At 46.8% G+C, this 25,281-nt stretch overlaps 1 protein-coding gene across 1 annotated transcript in view; it reads right to left on the reverse strand.

Annotated features, from left to right (window-relative positions):
- IL11RA (interleukin 11 receptor subunit alpha) overlaps window positions 1–25,281 on the reverse strand; it is a 173,520-nt gene that overhangs the window by 147,761 nt on the left and 478 nt on the right. The window lies entirely within an intron of this gene.

Consider the following 25,281-nt stretch of genomic DNA (forward strand, 5'->3'; position numbering starts at 1 on the left):
GCCATAAATCCTCCTACATATAACCAGTCCCTCATCTCTTCCATGTACGGGCAAGAAACGAGCGCCCACACCTCCGAATAAAGGCAAAAATGTCACTCCAGCTCCATCAGTGGCAGGTCAAAGGAGTCAACGCAAGGTGCTCACATCCGTCCAGCGCCATCACCGATAGTGAGGGAGAAAGTACAAGGTTCCCCCAAATCATCTCTGCTACATACAGAACACATCCGAGACACGAACCCATCACCGCAGCGTCCAGGACGGGGTACTGACTATATCCAGAAACATCATTACCCTGTAGCCCGAGTGTCAGTGTCATTATCCTGTACCCCCAGTGTCAGTGACATTATCCCGTACCCCGAATGTCAGTGTCATTATCCTGTACCCCCAGTGTCAGTGTCATTATCCTGTACCCCGAGTGTCAGTGTCATTATCCTGTACCCCGAGTGTCAGTGTCATTATCCTGTACCCCGAGTGTCAGTGTCATTATCCTGTACCCCCAGTGTCAGTGTCATTATCCTGTACCCCCAGTGTCAGTGTCATTATCCTGTACCCCCAGTGTCAGTGTCATTATCCTGTACCCCCAGTGTCAGCATCATTATCCTGTACCCCCAGTGTCAGTGTCATTATCCTGTACCCCCAGTGTCAGTGTCATTATCCTGTACCCCCAGTGTCAGTGTCATTATCCTGTACCCCCAGTGTCAGTGTCATTATCCTGTACCCCCAGTGTCAGTGTCATTACCCTGTACCCCGAGTGTCAGTGTCATTATCCTGTACCCCGAGTGTCAGTGTCATTATCCTGTACCCCCAGTGTCAGTGTCATTATCCTGTACCCCGAGTGTCAGTGTCATTATCCTGTACCCCCAGTGTCAGTGTCATTATCCTGTACCCCCAGTGTCAGTGTCATTATCCTGTACCCCCAGTGTCAGTGTCATTATCCTGTACCCCCAGTGTCAGTGTCATTATCCTGTACCCCGAGTGTCAGTGTCATTATCCTGTACCCCCAGTGTCAGTGTCATTATCCTGTACCCCGAGTGTCAGTGTCATTATCCTGTACCCCCAGTGTCAGTGTCATTATCCTGTACCCCCAGTGTCAGTGTCATTATCCTGTACCCCCAGTGTCAGTGTCATTATCCTGTACCCCCAGTGTCAGTGTCATTATCCTGTACCCCGAGTGTCAGCGTCATTATCCTGTACCCCCAGAGTCAGTGTCATCCTGTACCCCGAGTGTCAGCGTCATTATCCTGTACCCCGAGTGTCAGCGTCATTATCCTGTACCCCCAGCGTCATTATCCTGTACCCCCAGTGTCAGTGTCATTATCCTGTACCCCGAGTGTCAGCGTCATTATCCTGTACCCCCAGTGTCAGTGTCATTATCCTGTACCCCCAGTGTCAGTGTCATTATCCTGTACCCCCAGTGTCAGTGTCATTATCCTGTACCCCCAGTGTCAGTGTCATTATCCTGTACCCCCAGTGTCAGTGTCATTATCCTGTACCCCGAGTGTCAGTGTCATTATCCTGTACCCCCAGTGTCAGCGTCATTATCCTGTACCCCGAGTGTCAGTGTCATTATCCTGTACCCCCAGTGTCAGTGTCATTATCCTGTACCCCGAGTGTCAGTGTCATTATCCTGTACCCCCAGTGTCAGTGTCATTATCCTGTACCCCGAGTGTCAGTGTCATTATCCTGTACCCCCAGTGTCAGCGTCATTATCCTGTACCCCGAGTGTCAGTGTCATTATCCTGTACCCCGAGTGTCAGCGTCATTATCCTGTACCCCCAGTGTCAGCGTCATTATCCTGTACACTGAATAAGGACATGAAATCCATAAAAACATCACAGATAAAAAACAGCCATACTTACCAGAGGTGTAGTTAGGGGTACAGCTCAGGGAGAGGGGGCGAAACTTCTGGGCCCCTAATCCGATGTGCACAACCACGGTGGCACCCCCTAATCATGGGGAACCACAGCAGATGACTGTACTGAAAATAAATCTCTACATAAAGCCGCATCTGATATTCCGCCATACGGAGACCATATAGTGGGAGATACTTGTCCTGCCGAACATATGAGCGCACAGTACAGGTATAGATAGTGACCCATGGGGGACGAGCCAGAATGTGTTCAAGTGAGAGCGAAGAAATACAAAAACGGAAAGAAAAAAATAGATCATTTTGTTTGTTTGTTTTTTTCATTTAAAAAATATCCCCTCACTCTCTTATCCCAGGAAGAAAATAAAATCTAAGAAATACACTTGGACAATAGTCTCCACTGTATTCTTATAAAAGTCGCAGTCACAGGTGCACAAATATGGCAGACACGACTGCCGTGATAATGCCATTGGTGGGCCGATGGAGGTCAGAAGGAACACTTTCCCCATTACCCACTAAATGCTGAGGTCACAATTGACTGCAGCACCTAAGGGATTAAGCTGCTGTGATCACGGCACATATATAGCCATCACCCGTGGCTCTGACTGCGGCACATATACAGCCCACACCCGTGGCTCTGACTGCGACACATATACAGCCATCACCCGTGGCTCTGACTGCGACACATATACAGCCATCACCCGTGGCTCTGATCACGGCACATATACAGCCCACACCCGTGGCTCTGATCACGGCACATATACAGCCCACACCCATGGCTCTGATCACGGCACATATACAGCCCACACCCGTGGCTCTGATCACAGCACATATACAGCCCACACCCGTGGCTCTGATCACAGCACATATACAGCCATTACCCGTGGCTCTGATCACGGCACATATACAGCCATCACCCGTGGCTCTGATCACGGCACATATACAGCCATCACTCGTGGCTCTGATCACGGCACATATACAGCCATCACCCGTGGCTCTGATCACGGCACATATACAGCCATCACCCGTGGCTCTGACTGCGACACATATACAGCCATCACCCGTGGCTCTGATCACGGCACATATACAGCCCACACCCGTGGCTCTGATCACGGCACATATACAGCCCACACCCATGGCTCTGATCACGGCACATATACAGCCCACACCCGTGGCTCTGATCACAGCACATATACAGCCCACACCCGTGGCTCTGATCACAGCACATATACAGCCATTACCCGTGGCTCTGATCACGGCACATATACAGCCATCACCCGTGGCTCTGATCACGGCACATATACAGCCATCACTCGTGGCTCTGATCACGGCACATATACAGCCATCACCCGTGGCTCTGATCACGGCACATATACAGCCATCACCCGTGGCTCTGATCACGGCACATATACAGCCATTACCCGTGGCTCTGATCACGGCACATATACAGCCATCACCCGTGGCTCTGATCACGGCACATATACAGCCATCACTCGTGGCTCTGATCACGGCACATATACAGCCATCACCCGTGGCTCTGATCACGGCACATATACAGCCATCACCCGTGGCTCTGATCACGGCACATATACAGCAATCACTCGTGGCTCTGATCACGGCACATATACAGCCGACATACGCCTCTGTATGCATGTCGCCAGTGGAAATCTGAGACAAGTGGGCCCAGTGGGCTCCAACATTTGCAAATGGCTAAGGCTGCCGTCACACTAGCAGTATGTGGTCAGTATTTTACATCAGTATTTGTAAGCCAAAACCAGGAGTGGGTGATAAATGCAGAAGTGGTGCATATGTTTCTATTATACTTCTCCTCTGCTTGTTCCACTCCTGGTTTTGGCTTACAAATACTGATGTAAAATACTGACCAAATACTGGTCAGTACTAACAGTGATCCAAAAACTGAGTAGTCAGCCTCCCTAGGCCTCAAACAGCTGATAACAGCGGATAATAGCTCACATGCATCATCTTCTCTGCAGACAGTAATGGCTGCTTGTGTTCACCTTCTCTCACAGCTGATAACAGGGAACAGCAGAGTATTTGGCCCTGCACAGTGAAGGGATATTTTTATTTTTTATTACCCCCTCTCCACCGCCCGCCACATGCACAACACTGCCGGGAGCAGCTGGGCGGCTGGAGAACATCCAGAGGACATTTAGAAAGTAATTGTGCCCTCGTCACAATGGAAAAAAGAAAGTGTTTATCCAGAGTTTTTCCCCTCATGGACGGTTTATACAGAGCAGCCACCGCCGCGCAGTCAGAACATGGTGTCACATGCCGCACCGGAAGATCTGCTTATTGTATCATGAGCAGTAACTCTCCACATGTTGGGAAACTACAACTCCCAGCAAGGCTTAAAAGCTGGGCCCACATGGTGGTCATGTGCTCTCCTCCAAAACTATATTACTAGGCCTCATTTATCAAAAGGGTTGACCCCAGCAACCAATCAGAGCTCAGCTTTCATTTCCTACACAGCTCTGGTTGAATGAAAGCTGTCCTGTGATTGGTTGCTATGGGCAACGGAGACAGTTTCCGGCCATTTTGTTTTGACTCACCTTCTTCCAGGAGCACCTACTATTTCATTTTTCCGTCCCCATCGCAGCACAAGGGATCATTTTTTTCCAGGTCGAGTTGTAGTTTTGAATATCACCCTTCATTTTACCATACAATGTACTAAAAAACAAGAAACATCACAAATGGAGTGAAATGGTGAAAAAAAATTGCAATTCCGCCATTTTGGTGGGTTTTGTTGTTGCATCATTCAGTTTGCAGTGAAAATGACCTGGGAACATGATTACCGGCATCAGTGCGATTACGGCGATACCAAACTTTTATGGTTTTTTTATTATTGTAAAGGTTAAAAAAAAAATTAAACAATTTTAAAAAATAAAATAAAATTGCCGACATTTTCCGAGACCTGTACCTTTTTATTTTTTGGCTTGTGTAAGACATTTTCTTTTTGTGAGGCGAGCTATAATTTTGGAGGTGCATATATCTCTTTTAATTCCATGTTTTGAAGAGCACGGCAATGAAAAAATGGCGATTCTGTCAATTCGATTTTTCTTTTTTTTTTTTTACAAAGTGTTCATTTATATTTTGATAGATCGGATTTTTACAGAAACAATTATTTTTTCCTGCTATTTTCCTAGGAGTGATTTTAGTACCTCTCCTAATATTTTTTAGCCCCCACACCCCCACCCCAGGATCATTTATCATATGTAGCGAAACTAGAAATTTTATATTATTTTATGAAATTACTAAAAAAAAATATTAATCCTGATGGGAAAAGATTGGGAAAGTGTCAGTAGAGCCGTGTCATAAAATAATGTGCAAATGAACAGGACCACCGACTATGTGAAGTCTGAGCCCCCTGCTGGTCTAGGACCGCCAAAAAACTGTGGCTCTGACCCCATATCCTAGTGGGATTGAGTGCGGCACCTTGTGCACATCTGTGGCGTTTCAGGAGTTTGGTGTGAGGCGCAGCAGAGTACACCGAGTCCTCCTGTTTCCCGCATTCCACGGGCTATTAAATCTAAAAGTGTCCCTGACCGACGGCTCGTTCCAGGCTTCCTCCCTGCATAGGCCGGAAAATCTGAAATATTTAGAGGGCGCCTGGGAAACTGTCTCAGCTAAAGCGATCTCGATTTTTAAGGACCATCTTACGGCAGCCATTAATCACGGTATTATATCTGCAGTGCGGTAAACACGAGAATTCAAAAAAGTTCTGGCTAATCTGTCATATACCGGAGGAAAGATGCCAACAATTCCCCATAAACCACAGGATCCCAAGATCCTGGGATGCACCTGCCCTGTAGAACCATTGCTACTATGAAGGACCACCCAACATAAGGGTCAAGTGACCGTTAATCTCAAATGAGACACAAAACCCCAAAACCAACACATGCAAGCCCCAATTATGGTTCTTCGCAGATTGATGACAAAGTCGCGGGTGAGGTGACTGGCAATCAAAATTCAATTTTTTAACCTTTTTCCAAATTTTCTAAAATGTCAAAGCATGACAATTTGCAATTTTTGTGTGCTGAAAGGGCTATTCTATAAACCATATTTATCATCTATTCACGGGCAAAGATGAAAAATATAAGATCACTCTGGCTGTGGGAACTGACACCCAGAACACAGAAGGTCCATGTATGATCTGAGAGATTGTGAACATGTGCGACCACTGATCCTTAAGGCTTCTTTTACACTTACCGGGTTTTTTGCGGCCCGTTATTGCGGGCCTTATCGCCGCAAATTCCACGGTCTGCCGCAATAACGGACAGCAAAAAACTTGCGGATTGCGGGTTTTGAATACTATGGAGAAAGTATTGGAACAAAAAAAATGGCGTTCCGCAAAGCCGGAAGTCACGGTGCACCGCAAAAACAAGCTTCCGTTGTTTTTGCGGCCCAAATCAATGGGGGCCGTGTCCGTAAGCCGTGAAAAAGATCGAGCAGGCTCGATATTTTTTCACGGCCGTAAGTACGGCCCTCGCGGCCATACGGTGTATGGGGCACCGTGGAATTATTGCAGCCCGTTTTTGCGGCCCCATAGAAATCTATTGGGGCCGCAAAAACCACGGTAAGTGTAAAAGAAGCCTTACACAGCGAATGAGCCAGACTCTCACTACCACCCTATTCACACTGGGGACTTTGGGACCCCCTGTTCTTGGGATCAGTTGGGGTCCTAATGGGTAGTATTCAGAAGAATATCTTATATTCAGGACTTGAGGAGATGACATCATAGCAGGGCTTTGGTATTTAGAAGTTCAGTACATAACAGCTCAGCCAAGACTTCAGCCAAGAGATGACATCATAACACGGTCTTGGTAGACAGGACTGCGACACTGTAGAGATAGGGCTCACTGTGCTCAGATTCGGGATCCCAAGGGGACACACCTTTGGGACCTCAATCCCACCTTACATTTTATAACAGCAGATCATACAAGATGTGGCACACATGGGACTCTCTTCAGTTGAGACAGCTGAGCCAGCAACACAACTTCAAAAGAGAGAGAACATAGAAAAGTCATCATCACCAGACCCGCATTTTTCAGAACAATTGCAGCCTAGGTGAATAAATATAAATGCTGACGTCCGGGAGTGTAACTAGAAAATTCCAAGGGTAAATGGACCAAAAGAAGAAGAACTAGTGTCTTTGAAATGTGGTGCTGGATAAGAATGTTATCAATTCCGTGTGGATGGCAAGAAGAACAAACAAATCAATCTTGTAACAAATCAAGCCAGACATGTGTCACTCGAAGAAAGAATCACCATCCTAAGATTTGCCTACTTTGGACACATCATAGGAAGAGAGCAATCACTGGAGAAGGACATCATGGTCAGAAGAATAGAAGGAACAAGATGTAGAGGAAGATTAGCAGCCCGATGGCTTGATTCTATCAAGATAACGAAGGAGAAGACCCTGGTGGACCTATCTAGGCTTGCTTAAGATTGATCTCTCATCCATCAAGTCACCATGGCTCAAGATTGAGCTGAACGTAATTAAATAATAATAATAATTCTACCAAAAGACTTGACCAGGGCAGTGAGGGTGAAAGTTGCAGACTTCCTTAGTCCTCATCTCATGGAGGTCATAGACAAGTGCCCTTCCTACAACCTAGCCTTGCACTCAGCCAATCGAGACATGAGAACAAAGTCAACTATCAGATTAACCAATGAGGAAAAGAAGAAAAGGTCAATCATGAGTTCTACCAATCAGGACATAAGGACAAGGCCAACAATGAGGTCAACCAATCACTTCCTAACATCTGAGGTGTGCGAACTACTTTGAGTTGTACGTTATGATGGGGAGTTGTAGTTCTATCCCAGTATCTGCAGCTTGCATATACAAGGATATTAATGGACCTTTGTGTGTTTTTCCTCCTTTATACCAAGAATATTCCATATCTTCATCATCCAGCCAGGGCAGTGTTATGTTCTGTGTTCCGGCCTGTTATGGTGTCAGTCATGGAAAATTTACCATTTACTATGGAAACTTCCTACATCTTATTGGTCACAGTCCGACCCTGTGAGAAGCCAGGGCCACGTCAAGGCCGACGTGTAGCGGCCAGTGTCATACTTTCCTATAGTCTCCCTCCTCCTATTACAGATAGGACGCCAGGTCCATTATACGAGTCCCCGGTATGATATACACAAGTCCAACTTCCAAGAACGCCAGGATCATGACTCTGTGACATATCAATGGGGCTCATGAATCAATCCAAGACAGGAAAATGTCAGCTGATACATACAGTATACAGTCACGATGCAGTCTTACAGAAAGACTCATGGACTCTGCTTGCTGTCAGAGACTGGAAACATCATATCTGGAGGTTACTGATCTTCTGTAGCTCTTACAGTTTTCATGTTTGTTACAGTGTGTCAGGGTTAGTTTTCAGCCTACAGATACAAATAATGGTTCCATTCACTGACACCACGAGCAGTGAAGAAAAAGTTGCAAAAATTTAAAAAACATGGCTGTCTGGATTCTGCCTGAGCAAGAGTCATTTTTGGAGGGTCCCATGGAGACATGTATTTGCCCTCTACATAGACCTCGTCTTCATGAGAAAAACCCTTCAAGCTTTTACTTGCACAAAACCAGGTCCCCATTCATTTCCCATTGATGTGTTCGGAAACACTGAGCTACTAGAAATGGACCCCCCAGCACCTCATACCTTCACACTTATGAACCTCCATTAGTCATAGGGTGGTCCTCCAATGTAGATCTCCTACCATGACCAGTTGTCCTCCCTGGGACACCAAGATAACTGATGTTCTCAGTACTTCACCATCCCACCGTCCCAATCTCGGCATTGACGTCTTTGGCGCTGGCATCTCATGCTTTTCAAGTATCAGAAACCGGACTGAGAAACCAGATCTCCTTCTGACCTTAGCTCAATAATTACTACAGGACAGCAATCAATGTGATCGGTTCAGTCCTGAACCACAAGGAGAGTGAGGGTCAAAGTAGACGAAGACCAAAGAAGAGCCAATCTGCCAAAATTCACCAACGGTCAAGAAATTCAATTCACTGAATGAGCTCTGTCGCAGAAGAAAAAGTCATTCATGGCTCTGAAGTCTCCCGACTCCAAGGTGTAATAAACTCTGCTCACTCCTATGGTACCTACTACGATGTCCTACACGACCCACCGGTGCCGTCTAGACCACAACACAAGTTATGACATCATGTTGTGCATCACCCCATTCAGTCATGTCAGCCATCACTGGCGCATCTATTTGGCACCTGCAGCAGTGTCAAAAATAAAACATTTTTTGGAGAAGATGCTTTAGGGAATGAGTGCTGGGCTGGTGAGGAGCGAGTACAATGTTCTATTGCATTCTAACCCCCTTCCCCAGCCCATATTTATAGGAAAAATGGCCACCAAATGACCACGATTTTTCTGGCATCGAATCTCAAAAAATTCTGATTCTCTACAATCTGCTGATTTTGCCAAAGTTGAAACAAATTTGATCTGTTAAGAACCGATTCGCTCATCTGGAGTAAGAGTGTCAGATCTGGCGTTCCCATAATTCATGGACTAGGCACCGAGACGCCCATTCTCTGCTCACACTGATGTCAATCTTCACCAGTCACCAGACATCAGAAGTCACTGGCCCCAATATTAGTCGTCGGGATACGGATCCGTTAGATGGTCATGGCTCCTTTATATAATAACTACCTTTGTGGAAGACGTAGTTGGGGTCCGAGTGCTGAGATGCCCACCAATCGCTGAAGCAAGAAGGCAGGAATGCTCCTGGACCCCAACACTTCCAACTTCTCAAAGGTTTTACAAAGCGGTAATTACTTTTTATAAAAGCCACGTTCCATATGATCTCTTCTCAGAAATCTAGATAAACACTGACTGATCCGAATGACATATAATAGGGTCAGTCATGTTTTAGGCATTTTTGTCCTGAGACATCAAAAGTTTTATGAGCACTCAAACCATGAGCCTAAAGCCTACACAGTCGTATCTGAGGTTAGTGGCAGGTGGACCAAGCCAGGTTCTGTGTCTGTGTAATTCCAGTGTCAGCAAACGGCAAAAGAAAAGGAAACTTCTGCAAAAGTGATCTGTGATCACCGATACGTGGTGTATGAGACAACGCTGACCTCGGTGTAACCTTCAGACGTCTCCCCACAATGTGACATTATTAGCCTTTGTCTTATGATTCCTTGTAACTCCAGGCCACATGCGGAAAGCCACAAATCAAAGGTTAGTAGCTGCCCCCAGAGCAATCATTCTAGTGGGGGCTTCTATGTAATCCGGACCCCACTTGACACTCACATGTCACAACCAATCAGAATTCATCTTTACTTGTCTTGTTCCCAGCGGCAAAGACCTGATCAGTTCCTATGGACCTTTAATCATCCCAACACGAGCCCTCACCTCAGGTGGGGTTCACAAATCTCAATAACCCTAAAGTACGGAAACATTTGTACATCTTTACGTTATTTTGTCACTATCCAAAATAACCGACTGATATCAGAAATGTGAAGATAAAGCAACTTTGCTAATATGCTTGAAGTCAGCAAGTAATGCAGAACAATGTGTCTCCATGGTAACAGACTACAAACAAGACCCTGTAGTCTGACCCTGCCCCAGCAGAAGAGAATAAACAATACTGACAAACAGTAACAAAGTATCCACAGATCTATATAACACAACGAGCCATGTATGATATGTATCAATATGTGAATGTCCAGGAGAGGAGGAAACAAAGTATACACAGCCTTATATAACACAATGCTTCAATCATCAGATGTACCAGCAGATCCCGCACCAATGTTGTACAGCGCCCCACAATCATCAGATGTACCAGCAGATCCCGCACCAATGTTGTACAGCGCCCCACAATCATCAGATGTACCAGCAGATCCCCCAATGTTGTACAGTGCCCCACAATCATCAGATGTACCAGCAGATCCCCCAATGTTGTACAGCGCCCCACAATCATCAGATGTACCAGCAGATCCCCCAATGTTGTACAGTGCCCCACAATCATCAGATGTACCAGCAGATCCCGCACCAATGTTGTACAGCGCCCCACAATCATCAGATGTACCAGCAGATCCCCCAATGTTGTACAGCGCCCCACAATCATCAGATGTACCAGCAGATCCCCCAATGTTGTACAGCGCCCCACAATCATCAGATGCACCAGCAGATCCCCCAATGTTGTACAGCGCTCCACAATCATCAGATGTACCAGCAGATCCCCCAATGTTGTACAGCGCTCCACAATCATCAGATGTACCAGCAGATCCCGCACCAATGTTGTACAGCGCCCCACAATCATCAGATGTACCAGCAGATCCCCCAATGTTGTACAGTGCCCCACAATGATCAGATGTACCAGCAGATCCCGCACCAATGTTGTACAGCGCTCCACAATCATCAGATGTACCAGCAGATCCCCCAATGTTGTACAGCGCTCCACAATCATCAGATGTACCAGCAGATCCCCCAATGTTGTACAGCGCCCCACAATCATCAGATGTACCAGCAGATCCCGCACCAATGTTGTACAGCGCCCCACAATCATCAGATGTACCAGCAGATCCCCCAATGTTGTACAGCGCTCCACAATCATCAGATGTACCAGCAGATCCCGCACCAATGTTGTACAGCGCCCCACAATCATCAGATGTACCAGCAGATCCCGCACCAATGTTGTACAGCGCCCCACAATCATCAGATGTACCAGCAGATCCCCCAATGTTGTACAGCGCCCCACAATCATCAGATGTACCAGCAGATCCCCCAATGTTGTACAGCGCCCCACAATCATCAGATGTACCAGCAGATCCCCCAATGTTGTACAGTGTCCCACAATCATCAGATGTACCAGCAGATCCCCCAATGTTGTACAGTGCCCCACAATCATCAGATGTACCAGCAGATCCCCCAATGTTGTACAGTGTCCCACAATCATCAGATGTACCAGCAGATCCCCCAATGTTGTACAGCGCCCCACAATCATCAGATGCACCAGCAGATCCAGCACCAATGTTGTACAGCGCCCCACAATCATCAGATGTACCAGCAGATCCCCCAATGTTGTACAGCGCCCCACAATCATCAGATGCACCAGCAGATCCCCCAATGTTGTACAGCGCCCCTGTCATGATCTCAATGGCAAGAGAACATAGCATAAGCATATATAGGAACTAGCTCATGGAAGATGGGAACTGAGCTGACCATGAACTAAACCTAACGCACAACTAGCAGTGGCCGGGTAGCATGCCTACGTTGATTCTAGATGCCCAGCCCAGCCGGAGGACTAAATAAAGCTAGCAGAGGAAAATATTAGTCCTAGCTCACCTCTAGAGAAATACCCCGAAAGGAGACAGAGGCCCCCCACATGTATTGGCGGTGAGTTGAGATGAAATAACAAACGTAGTATGAAAATAGGTTTAGCAAATTTGAGGTCCACTTACTACACAGCAGAAGACAGAAAGGACACTTTCATGGCCAGCTGAAAACCCTATCAAAAACACCATCCAGAAATTACTTTAAAACTCTGGCATTAACTCATAACACCAGAGTGGCAATTCCCGTTCACAAGAGCTTTCCAGACACAGTAACGAAACTACAGCTGTGAACTGGAACAAAATGCAAAAACAAACATGGACAAGAGTCCAACTTATCTAGTAGTTGTCTAGGAGCAGGAACAAGCACAGAGAGGCTTCTGATAACATTGTTGACCGGCAAGCAACTAACAGAGCAGCAAGGTTATATAGCGACTCCCACATCTTGATGGGAACAGGTGAACAGAGAAGATGAAGACACCAGTTCAATTCCACCAGTAGCCACCGGGGGAGCCCAGAATCCAAATTCACAACAGTACCCCCCCCTCAAGGAGGGGGCACCGAACCCTCACCAGAACCACCAGGGCGATCAGGATGGGCCCTATGAAAGGCACGAACCAGATCGGAGGCATGAACATCAGATGCATTCACCCAAGAATTATCCTCCTGGCCGTATCCCTTCCACTTGACCAGATACTGGAGTCTCCGTCTGGAAACACGAGAGTCCAAGATTTTCTCCACAACGTACTCCAACTCACCCTCAACCAACACCGGAGCAGGAGGCTCAACGGAAGGCACAACCGGTACCTCATACCTGCGCAATAATGACCGATGAAAAACGTTATGAATAGAAAAGGATGCAGGGAGGTCCAAACGGAAGGAAACAGGGTTAAGAATCTCCAATATCTTATACGGGCCGATAAACCGAGGCTTAAACTTAGGAGAAGAGACCCTCATAGGGACAAAACGAGAAGACAACCACACCAAATCCCCAACAGAAAGCCGAGGACCAACACGACGGTGGCGGTTGGCAAAAAGCTGAGTCTTCTCCTGGGACAACCTCAAATTGTCCACCACCTGCCCCCAGATCTGATGCAATCTCTCCACCACAGCATCCACTCCAGGACAATCCGAAGATTCCACCTGACCAGAGGAAAATCGAGGATGAAACCCCGAATTACAGAAAAACGGGGACACCAAAGTGGCAGAGCTGGCCCGATTATTGAGAGCGAACTCCGCCAATGGCAAAAAAGCAACCCAATCATCCTGGTCAGCAGACACAAAACACCTCAGATATGTCTCCAGGGTCTGATTAATCCGCTCGGTCTGGCCATTCGTCTGAGGATGGAAAGCGGACGAAAAAGATAAATCTATGCCCATCCTAGCACAGAATGCCCGCCAAAATCTAGACACGAACTGGGTCCCTCTGTCAGAAACGATATTCTCAGGAATACCATGCAAACGAACAACATTTTGAAAAAACAGAGGAACCAACTCGGAAGAAGAAGGTAACTTGGGCAGAGGAACCAAATGGACCATCTTAGAAAAACGGTCACACACCACCCAGATGACAGACATCTTCTGAGAAACAGGCAGATCTGAAATAAAATCCATCGAGATGTGCGTCCAAGGCCTCTTAGGAATAGGCAAGGGCAACAACAATCCACTAGCCCGAGAACAACAAGGCTTGGCCCGAGCACAAACGTCACAAGACTGCACAAAGCCTCGCACATCTCGTGACAGGGAAGGCCACCAGAAGGACCTTGCCACCAAATCCCTGGTACCAAAAATGCCAGGATGACCTGCCAACGCAGAAGAATGAACCTCAGAGATGACTCTATTGGTCCAATCATCAGGAACAAACAGTTTATCAGGTGGGCAACGATCAGGTCTCTCCGCCTGAAACTCCTGCAAGGCCCGCCGCAGGTCTGGAGAAACGGCTGACAATACCACTCCATCCTTAAGGATACCTGTGGGCTCAGAGTTACCAGGCGAGTCAGGCTCAAAACTCCTAGAAAGGGCATCCGCCTTAACATTCTTAGAACCCGGTAGGTATGACACCACAAAATTAAACCGAGAGAAAAATAATGACCAGCGCGCCTGTCTAGGATTCAGGCGCCTGGCGGTCTCAAGATAAACCAAATTTTTGTGGTCAGTCAATACCACCACCTGATGTCTGGCCCCCTCAAGCCAATGGCGCCACTCCTCAAAAGCCCACTTCATGGCCAAAAGCTCCCGATTCCCAACATCATAATTCCGCTCAGCGGGCGAAAATTTACGGGAAAAGAAGGCACAAGGCCTCATCACGGAGCAGTCAGAACTTTTCTGCGACAACACTGCCCCAGCTCCGATCTCAGAAGCGTCGACCTCAACCTGAAAAGGTAGAGCAACATCAGGCTGACGCAACACAGGGGCAGAGGAAAAACGGCGCTTAAGCTCCCGAAAGGCCTCCACAGCATCAGGGGACCAATCAGCAACATCAGCACCCTTCTTAGTCAAATCGGTCAATGGCTTAGCAATATCCGAAAAACCAGCAATAAATCGACGATAAAAGTTAGCAAAGCCCAAAAATTTCTGAAGACTCTTAAGAGAAGAGGGCTGCGTCCAATCACAAATAGCTTGAACCTTGACAGGATCCATTTCAATGGAAGAGGGGGAAAAAAATATATCCCAAAAAGGAAATCCTCTGTACCCCAAAAACACACTTCGAACCCTTCACACACAAAGAATTAGACCGCAAAACCTGAAAAACCCTCCTGACTTGCTGGACATGAGAGTCCCAGTCATCCGAAAAAATCAGAATATCATCCAGATACACAATCATAAATTTATCCAAATAATCGCGAAAAATATCATGCATAAAGGACTGGAAAACTGACGGAGCATTAGAAAGACCAAAAGGCATCACTAAATACTCAAAGTGGCCCTCGGGCGTATTAAATGCGGTTTTCCACTCATCCCCCTGCCTGATTCGCACCAAATTATACGCCCCACGAAGGTCAATCTTAGAGAACCACTTGGCCCCCTTTATGCGAGCAAACAAATCAGTCAGCAACGGCAATGGGTATTGATATTTAACAGTGATTTTATTCAAAAGCCGATAATCAATACATGGTCTCAAAGAGCCATCTTTTTTTGACACAAAGAAAAAACCGGCTCCTAAGGGAGATGACGATGGACGAATATGTCCCTTTTCCAAGGACTCCTTTATATATTCTCGCATAGCAGCATGTTCAGGCACAGACAGATTAAACAAACGACCCTTTGGGTATTTACTACCCGGGATTAAATCTATGGCACAATCGCACTCTCGGTGCGGAGGTAATGAACCAAGCTTGGATTCTTCAAAGACGTCACGATAGTCAGACAGGAACTCAGGAATTTCAGAGGGAATGGATGATGAAATGGAAACCACAGGTACATCCCCATGAGCCCCCTTACATCCCCAGCTCAACACAGACATAGCTCTCCAGTCGAGGACTGGGTTGTGAGATTGCAGCCAAGGCAATCCTAGCACCAAATCATCATGTAGATTATACAGCACCAGAAAGCGAATAATCTCCTGGTGATCCGGATTAATACGCATAGTTACTTGTGTCCAGCATTGTGGTTTATTATTAGCCAATGGGGTGGAGTCAATCCCCTTCAGAGGAATAGGAGTCTCCAAAGGCTCTAAATCATACCCACAGCGTTTGGCAAAGGACCAATCCATAAGACTCAAAGCGGCGCCAGAGTCGACATAGGCGTCCGTGGTAATAGATGACAAAGAGCAAATCAGGGTCACAGATAGAATAAATTTAGACGGTAAGGTGCAAATGGAAACAGATTTACCAAGCTTTTTAGTGCGCTTAGAGCATGCTGATATAACATGAGTAGAATCACCACAATAGAAACACAACCCATTTTTCCGTCTAAAATTCTGCCGCTCGCTTCGGGACAGAATTCTATCACACTGCATACTCTCTGGCGACTTCTCAGTGGACACCGCCAGATGGTGCACTGGTTTGCGCTCCCGCAAACGCCTATCGATCTGAATAGCCATTGTCATGGACTCATTCAGACCCGTAGGCACAGGGAACCCCACCATAACATCCTTAATGGCATCAGAGAGACCCTCTCTGAAAGTCGCCGCCAGGGCGCACTCATTCCACTGAGTAAGCACAGACCATTTACGGAATCTTTGGCAGTAAATTTCCGCTTCATCTTGCCCCTGAGATAGGGACATCAAAGTTTTTTCTGCCTGAAGCTCCAAATGAGGTTCGTCATAAAGCAACCCCAAGGCCAGAAAAAACGCATCCACATTGAGCAACGCAGGATCCCCTGGTGTCAATGAAAAAGCCCAGTCTTGAGGGTCGCCCCGGAGCAAGGAAATCACAATCCTGACCTGCTGTGCAGGGTCTCCGGCAGAGCGAGATTTCAGAGACAAAAATAATTTGCAATTATTTCGAAAATTCTGAAACCCGGATCTATTCCCCGAGAAAAATTCCGGCAAAGGAATTCTCGGCTCAGATACAGGTGCATGACAAACAAAATCTTGCAAATTTTGTACCTTCGTGGCGAGATTATTCAAACCTGCAGTTACACTCTGAAGATCCATTACAAACAGGTGGACACAGAGCCATTCAAGGGTTAAGAGGAGGTAAGAAGCAGCTAGACAGCAATTAAGGGCTAGGCAGCAAAACTCTGAGGGGAAAAAAAAAAAAAATTTCCCTTCAACACTTCTTTTTCTCCTGCTTCAGCCCAAACAATTAACACTTTGTCGGCCGGTCAAACTGTCATGATCTCAATGGCAAGAGAACATAGCATAAGCATATATAGGAACTAGCTCTTGGAAGATGGGAACTGAGCTGACCATGAACTAAACCTAACGCACAACTAGCAGTGGCCGGGTAGCATGCCTACGTTGATTCTAGATGCCCAGCCCAGCCGGAGGACTAAATAAAGCTAGCAGAGGAAAATATTAGTCCTAGCTCACCTCTAGAGAAATACCCCGAAAGGAGACAGAGGCCCCCCACATGTATTGGCGGTGAGTAGAGATGAAATAACAAACGTAGTATGAAAATAGGTTTAGCAAATTTGAGGTCCACTTACTACACAGCAGAAGACAGAAAGGACACTTTCATGGCCAGCTGAAAACCCTATCAAAAACACCATCCAGAAATTACTTTAAAACTCTGGCATTAACTCATAACACCAGAGTGGCAATTCCCGTTCACAAGAGCTTTCCAGACACAGTAACGAAACTACAGCTGTGAACTGGAACAAAATGCAAAAACAAACATGGACAAGAGTCCAACTTATCTAGTAGTTGTCTAGGAGCAGGAACAAGCACAGAGAGGCTTCTGATAACATTGTTGACCGGCAAGCAACTAACAGAGCAGCAAGGTTATATAGCGACTCCCACATCTTGATGGGAACAGGTGAACAGAGAAGATGAAGACACCAGTTCAATTCCACCAGTAGCCACCGGGGGAGCCCAGAATCCAAATTCACAACAGCCCCACAATGATCAGATGCACCAGCAGATCCCCCAATGTTGTACAGCGCCCCACAATCATCAGATGTACCAGCAGATCCCCCAATGTTGTACAGCGCCCCACAATGATCAGATGTACCAGCAGATCCCCCAATGTTGTACAGTGCCCCACAATCATCAGATGTACCAGCAGATCCCCCAATGTTGTACAGTGCCCCACAATCATCAGATGTACCAGCAGATCCCCCAATGTTGTACAGCGCCCCACAATCATCAGATGTACCAGCAGATCCCCCAATGTTGTACAGCGCCCCACAATCATCAGATGTACCAGCAGATCCCGCACCAATGTTGTACAGCGCCCCACAATCATCAGATGTACCAGCAGATCCCCCAATCTTGTACAGCGCCCCACAATCATCAGATGTACCAGCAGATCCCCCAATGTTGTACAGTGCCCCACAATCATCAGATGTACCAGCAGATCCCCCAATGTTGTACAGCGCCCCACAATCATCAGATGTACCAGCAGATCCCCCAATGTTGTACAGCGCCCCACAATCATCAGATGTACCAGCAGATCCCCCAATGTTGTACAGTGCCCCACAATCATCAGATGTACCAGCAGATCCCCCAATGTTGTACAGCGCCCCACAATCATCAGATGTACCAGCAGATCCCCCAATGTTGTACAGCGCCCCACAATCATCAGATGTACCAGCAGATCCCGCACCAATGTTGTACAGCGCCCCACAATCATCAGATGTACCAGCAGATCCCCCAATCTTGTACAGCGCCCCACAATCATCAGATGTACCAGCAGATCCCCCAATGTTGTACAGTGCCCCACAATCATCAGATGTACCAGCAGATCCCCCAATGTTGTACAGTGTCCCACAATCATCAGATGTACCAGCAGATCCCCCAATGTTGTACAGTGCCCCACAATCATCAGATGTACCAGCAGATCCCCCAATGTTGTACAGCGCCCCACAATCATCAGATGTACCAGCAGATCCCCCAATGTTGTACAGCGCCCCACAATCATCAGATGCACCAGCAGATCCCCCAATGTTGTACAGCGCCCCACAATCATCAGATGTACCAGCAGATCCCCCAATGTTGTACAGTGCCCCACAATCATCAGATGTACCAGCAGATCCCCCAATGTTGTACAGCGCTCCACAATCATCAGATGCACCAGCAGATCCCCCAATGTTGTACAGCGCCCCACAATCATCAGATGTACCAGCAGATCCCCCAATGTTGTACAGCGCCCCACAATGATCAGATGTACCAGCAGATCCCCCAATGTTGTACAGTGCCCCACAATCATCAGATGTACCAGCAGATCCCCCAATGTTGTACAGTGCCCCACAATCATCAGATGTACCAGCAGATCCCCCAATGTTGTACAGCGCCCCACAATCATCAGATGTACCAGCAGATCCCCCAATGTTGTACAGCGCCCCACAATCATCAGATGTACCAGCAGATCCCGCACCAATGTTGTACAGCGCCCCACAATCATCAGATGTACCAGCAGATCCCCCAATCTTGTACAGCGCCCCACAATCATCAGATGTACCAGCAGATCCCCCAATGTTGTACAGTGCCCCACAATCATCAGATGTACCAGCAGATCCCCCAATGTTGTACAGCGCCCCACAATCATCAGATGTACCAGCAGATCCCCCAATGTTGTACAGCGCCCCACAATCATCAGATGTACCAGCAGATCCCCCAATGTTGTACAGTGCCCCACAATCATCAGATGTACCAGCAGATCCCCCAATGTTGTACAGTGCCCCACAATCATCAGATGTACCAGCAGATCCCCCAATGTTGTACAGTGTCCCACAATCATCAGATGTACCAGCAGATCCCCCAATGTTGTACAGTGCCCCACAATCATCAGATGTACCAGCAGATCCCCCAATGTTGTACAGCGCCCCACAATCATCAGATGTACCAGCAGATCCCCCAATGTTGTACAGCGCCCCACAATCATCAGATGTACCAGCAGATCCCCCAATGTTGTACAGCGCCCCACAATCATCAGATGTACCAGCAGATCCCCCAATGTTGTACAGTGCCCCACAATCATCAGATCTGCCCCTGGACACATCACTGTCACACACGGACTAGGACTCACTTTCTGAGGTTTCCTTCCTGCGGTTGCAGCGAGGTCACATTTTAGTATTTGGACAAACCACAATTCATGAACCAAACTAATATCATCGCAGGAATATCCACCGCTGTCAGTTCTGGGGAGCCGCCGCTATAATGAGGCCTAATACTGGGGCAGCAGAGGAATCTGCATGGGCCTTATATGAGGCATGTGTCCTGTGTGACCAGATGGAACGGTGCGGAGCCGCGGACGCCCGTCACCGTCTGCTGCCTAATAACACAGATCGCGGCTCATCAGCGCTTAATATGAGAAAGTGTTAATCACAAACTAGACACTGATTACACACTGATCGTACACTTATCACACATTGATTACACACTGATTGTACACTGATTACACACTGATTACACACTGATCCTACACTGATTACACTGATTACACACTGATCCTACACTGATTACACTGATTACACACTGATCCTACACTGATTACACACTGACTACACACTGATCGTACACTGATTACACACTGATCGTACACTGATTACACACTGATTACACACTGATCCTACACTGATTACACACTGATTACACACTGACTGCACACTGATTACACACTGATCGTACACTAATTACACACTGATTGTACACTGATTACACACTGATTACACACTGATCCTACACTGATTACACACTGACTACACACTGATCGTACACTGATTACACACTGATTATACACTGATCGTACACTAATTACACACTGATTATACACTGATTACACACTGATTACACACTGACTGCACACTGATTACACACTGATCGTACACTGATCGTACACTGATTACACACTGATCGTACACTGATTACACACTGATCGTACACTGATTACACACTGATCCTACACTGATTACACACTGATCGTACACTGATTACACACTGATCCTACACTGATTACACACTGACTACACACTGATCGTACACTGATTACACACTGATTACACACTGATCGTACACGGATTACACACTGATCGTACACTAATTACACACTGATTACACACTGATCGTACACTGATTACACACTGATTACACACTGACTGCACACTGATTACACACTGATCGTACACTAATTACACACTGATTACACACTGATCGTACACTAATTACACACTGATCGTACACTAATTACACACTGATTACACACTGACTGCACACTGATTACACACTGACTGCACACTGATTACACACTGATTACACACTGATCGTACACTAATTACACACTGATTATACACTGATTGTACACTGATTACACTGATTACACACTGACTGCACACTGATTACACACTGATTACACACTGATCGTACACTGATTACACACTGATTACACACTGACTGCACACTGATTACACACTGATTACACACTGATTACACACTGCACACTGATTACACACTGATCGTACACTGATTACACACTGATTACACACTGACTGCACACTGATTGTACACTGATTACACACTGATTACACACTGATTACACACTGATCGTACACTGATTACACACTGACTGCACACTGACTGCACACTGATTACACACTGATTGTACACTGATATATTGATTTCTGAACTCTTCCTGAGATAAAATATTAATATTGTTGTTACTAAATGATGATGAACTTGTTTTCTTGCATTATTTCAGGTCTGAAAGCGCTGGGATTTTGTTATTTTGACCATTTCTCATTTTCAGAAAATGTATTGCTGGGAACTTGGGAGCCATGTTGTCAGAAGTTTATAGAATAAAAGAACAATTTACATTTTTCTCAAAAATATACCTATAAAGAGGAAAATCAGACAAACTGAACATTTTGCAGGGGTCTCTTCATTTTTGCAGGAGCTGTACGGTCTGTAGAGACACACGGCCATGTGGGCAGATCCATAGATTACAGCGGGCAGATTCTGCTCCCAGAGAGAACACAAGAAACAGAGGTGAGGACGAGGCGGCGCTGATCCTCCACAATCTGCAAGTCTTACACATTGTGGCCAGAACGGACTGTGTATCAGTGGCCTCATTTACAATAGATATATGTGATAGAGCGGCCAATGAATAAGAAGTGATATGAAGGCACAAAATACAACTTAAGAGCTCACATCAAAGGAAAAAATACAAAGGATCCAGAATAGTAACCAGGAGACAATAAAAATCCATCCAGAATATACAGGAAGGATAATATCAGCAGACACAAAGTATCAGGAGAGACACAAAGTGTCAGGAGAGGCACAAAGTGTCAGGAGAGGCACAAAGTGTCAGGAGAGGCACAAAGTGTCAGGAGAGGCACAAAGTATCAGGAGAGGCACAAAGTATCAGGAGAGGCACAAAGTATCAGGAGAGGCACAAAGAGTCAGGAGAGGCTCAAAGAGTCAGGAGAGGCACAAAGTGTCAGGAGAGGCACAAAGTGTCAGGAGAGGCACAAAGTATCAAGAGAGGCACAAAGTGTGAGGAGAGGCACAAAGTATCAGGAGAGGCACAAAGTGTCAGGAGAGGCACAAAGTGTAAGGAGAGGCACAAAGTGTAAGGAGAGGCACAAAGTGTGAGGAGAAGCACAACGTATCAGGAGAGGCACAAAGTGTCAGGAGAGGCACAAAGTGTCAGGAGAGGCACAAGGCATCAGGAGAGGCACAAAGTGTGAGGAGAGGCACAAAGTATCAGGAGAGGCACAAAGTGTCAGGAGAGGCACAAAGTATCAGGAGAGGCACAAAGTGTCAGACAAGGCACAAGGTATCAGGAGAGGCACAAAGTGTCAGGAGAGGCACAAAGTGTCAGGAGAGGCACAAAGTGTCAGGAGAGGCACAAAGTATCAGGAGAGGCACAAAGTATCAGGAGAGGCACATGGTATCAGCTGAGGCACAAAGTGTCAGGAGAGGCACAAAGTGTCAGGAGAGGCACAAAGTGTCAGGAGAGGCACAAAGTGTCAGGAGAGGCACAAAGTGTCAGGAGAGACATTAAGTATCAGGTGAGACAGTAATTATCATGAAAGAAACCAAGCATCAGGAGTGACACAAAGTATCAGGAGAGGCACAAAGTATCAGGAGAGGCACAAAGTATCAGGAGAGGCACAAAGTATCAGCTGAGGCACAAAGTGTCAGGAGAGGCACAAAGTGTCAGGAGAGGCACAAAGCATCAGGAGAGGCACAAAGCATCAGGAGAGGCACAAAGCATCAGGAGAGGCACAAGGTATCAGGAAAGGCACTAAGTATCAGGAGAGGCACTAAGTATCAGGAGAGGCACAAAGTATCAGGAGAGGCACAAAGTATCAGGAGAGGCACAAAGTGTCAGGAGAGGCACAAAGTATAAGGAGAGGCACAAAGTATCAGGAGAGGCACAAAGAACAGGAGAGGCACAAAGTATCAGGAAAGGCACAAAGTGTCAGGAGAGACATTAAGTATCAGGTGAGACAGTAATTATCATGAAAGAAACCAATCATCAGGAGTGACACAAAGTATCAGGAGAGGCACAAAGTATCAGGAGAGGCACAAAGTATCAGGAGAGGCACAAAGTATCAGGAGAGGCACAAAGTATCAGGAGAGGCACAAAGTGTCAGGAGAGGCACAAAGTGTCAGGAGAGGCACAAAGTGTCAGGAGAGGCACAAAGTGTCAGGAGAGGCACAAAGTATCAAAAGAGGCACAAAGTATCAAAAGAGGCACAAAGTATCAGGAGGGGCACAAAATGTCAGGAGAGGCACAAAGCATCAGGAGAGGCACAAGGTATCAGGAGAGGCACTAAGTATCAGGAGAGGCACTAAGTATCGGGAGAGGCACAAAGTATCAGGCGAGGCACAAAGTGTCAGGAGAGGCACAAAGTATCAGGAGAGGCACAAGGTATCAAGAGAGGCACTAAGTATCAAGAGAGGCACTAAGTATCAGGAGGCACTAAGTATCAGGAGAGGCACAAGGTATCAGCAGAGGCACTAAGTATCAGGAGAGGCACTAAGTATCAGGAGAGGCACAAGGTATCAGGAGAGGCACTAAGTATCAGGAGAGGCACAAGGTATCAGGAGAGGCACTAAGTATCAGGAGAGGCACAAGGTATCAGGAGAGGCACTAAGTATCAGGAGAGGCACAAGGTATCAGGAGAGGCACTAAGTATCAGGAGAGGCACTAAGTATCAGGAGAGGCACAAAGTATCAGGAGAGGCACAAAGTATCAGGAGAGGCACAAAGTGTCAGGAGAGGCACAAAGTGTCAGGAGAGGCACAAAGTGTCAGGAGAGGCACAAAGTGTCAGGAGAGGCACAAAGTATCAAAAGAGGCACAAAGTATCAAAAGAGGCACAAAGTATCAGGAGGGGCACAAAATGTCAGGAGAGGCACAAAGCATCAGGAGAGGCACAAGGTATCAGGAGAGGCACTAAGTATCAGGAGAGGCACTAAGTATCGGGAGAGGCACAAAGTATCAGGCGAGGCACAAAGTGTCAGGAGAGGCACAAAGTATCAGGAGAGGCACAAGGTATCAAGAGAGGCACTAAGTATCAAGAGAGGCACTAAGTATCAGGAGGCACTAAGTATCAGGAGAGGCACAAGGTATCAGCAGAGGCACTAAGTATCAGGAGAGGCACTATCAGGAGAGGCACAAGGTATCAGGAGAGGCACTAAGTATCAGGAGAGGCACAAGGTATCAGGAGAGGCACTAAGTATCAGGAGAGGCACAAGGTATCAGGAGAGGCACTAAGTATCAGGAGAGGCACAAGGTATCAGGAGAGGCACTAAGTATCAGGAGAGGCACTAAGTATCAGGAGAGGCACAAGGTATCAGGAGAGGCACTAAGTATCAGGAGAGGCACAAGGTATCAGGAGAGGCACAAGGTATCAGGAGAGGCACTAAGTATCAGGAGAGGCACTAAGTATCAGGAGAGGCACTAAGTATCAGGAGAGGCACAAGGTATCAGCAGAGGCACTAAGTATCAGGAGAGGCACTAAGTATCAGGAGAGGCACAAGGTATCAGGAGAGGCACTAAGTATCAGGAGAGGCACAAGGTATCAGGAGAGGCACAAGGTATCAGGAGAGGCACTAAGTATCAGGAGAGGCACAAGGTATCAGGAGAGGCACAAGGTATCAGGAGAGGCACTAAGTATCAGGAGAGGCACTAAGTATCAGGAGAGGCACTAAGTATCAGGAGAGGCACTAAGTATCAGGAGAGGCACAAGGTATCAGGAGAGGCACTAAGTATCAGGAGAGGCACAAGGTATCAGGAGAGGCACTAAGTATCAGGAGAGGCACTAAGTATCAGGAGAGGCACAAGGTATCAGGAGAGGCACAAGGTATCAGGAGAGGCACTAAGTATCAGGAGAGGCACAAGGTATCAGGAGAGGCACAAGGTATCAGGAGAGGCACTAAGTATCAGGAGAGGCACTAAGTATCAGGAGAGGCACTAAGTATCAGGAGAGGCACTAAGTATCAGGAGAGGCACAAGGTATCAGGAGAGGCACTAAGTATCA

Source organism: Ranitomeya variabilis, chromosome 1, assembly GCF_051348905.1.
Source record: "Ranitomeya variabilis isolate aRanVar5 chromosome 1, aRanVar5.hap1, whole genome shotgun sequence".
Taxonomy (NCBI): domain Eukaryota; kingdom Metazoa; phylum Chordata; class Amphibia; order Anura; family Dendrobatidae; genus Ranitomeya; species Ranitomeya variabilis.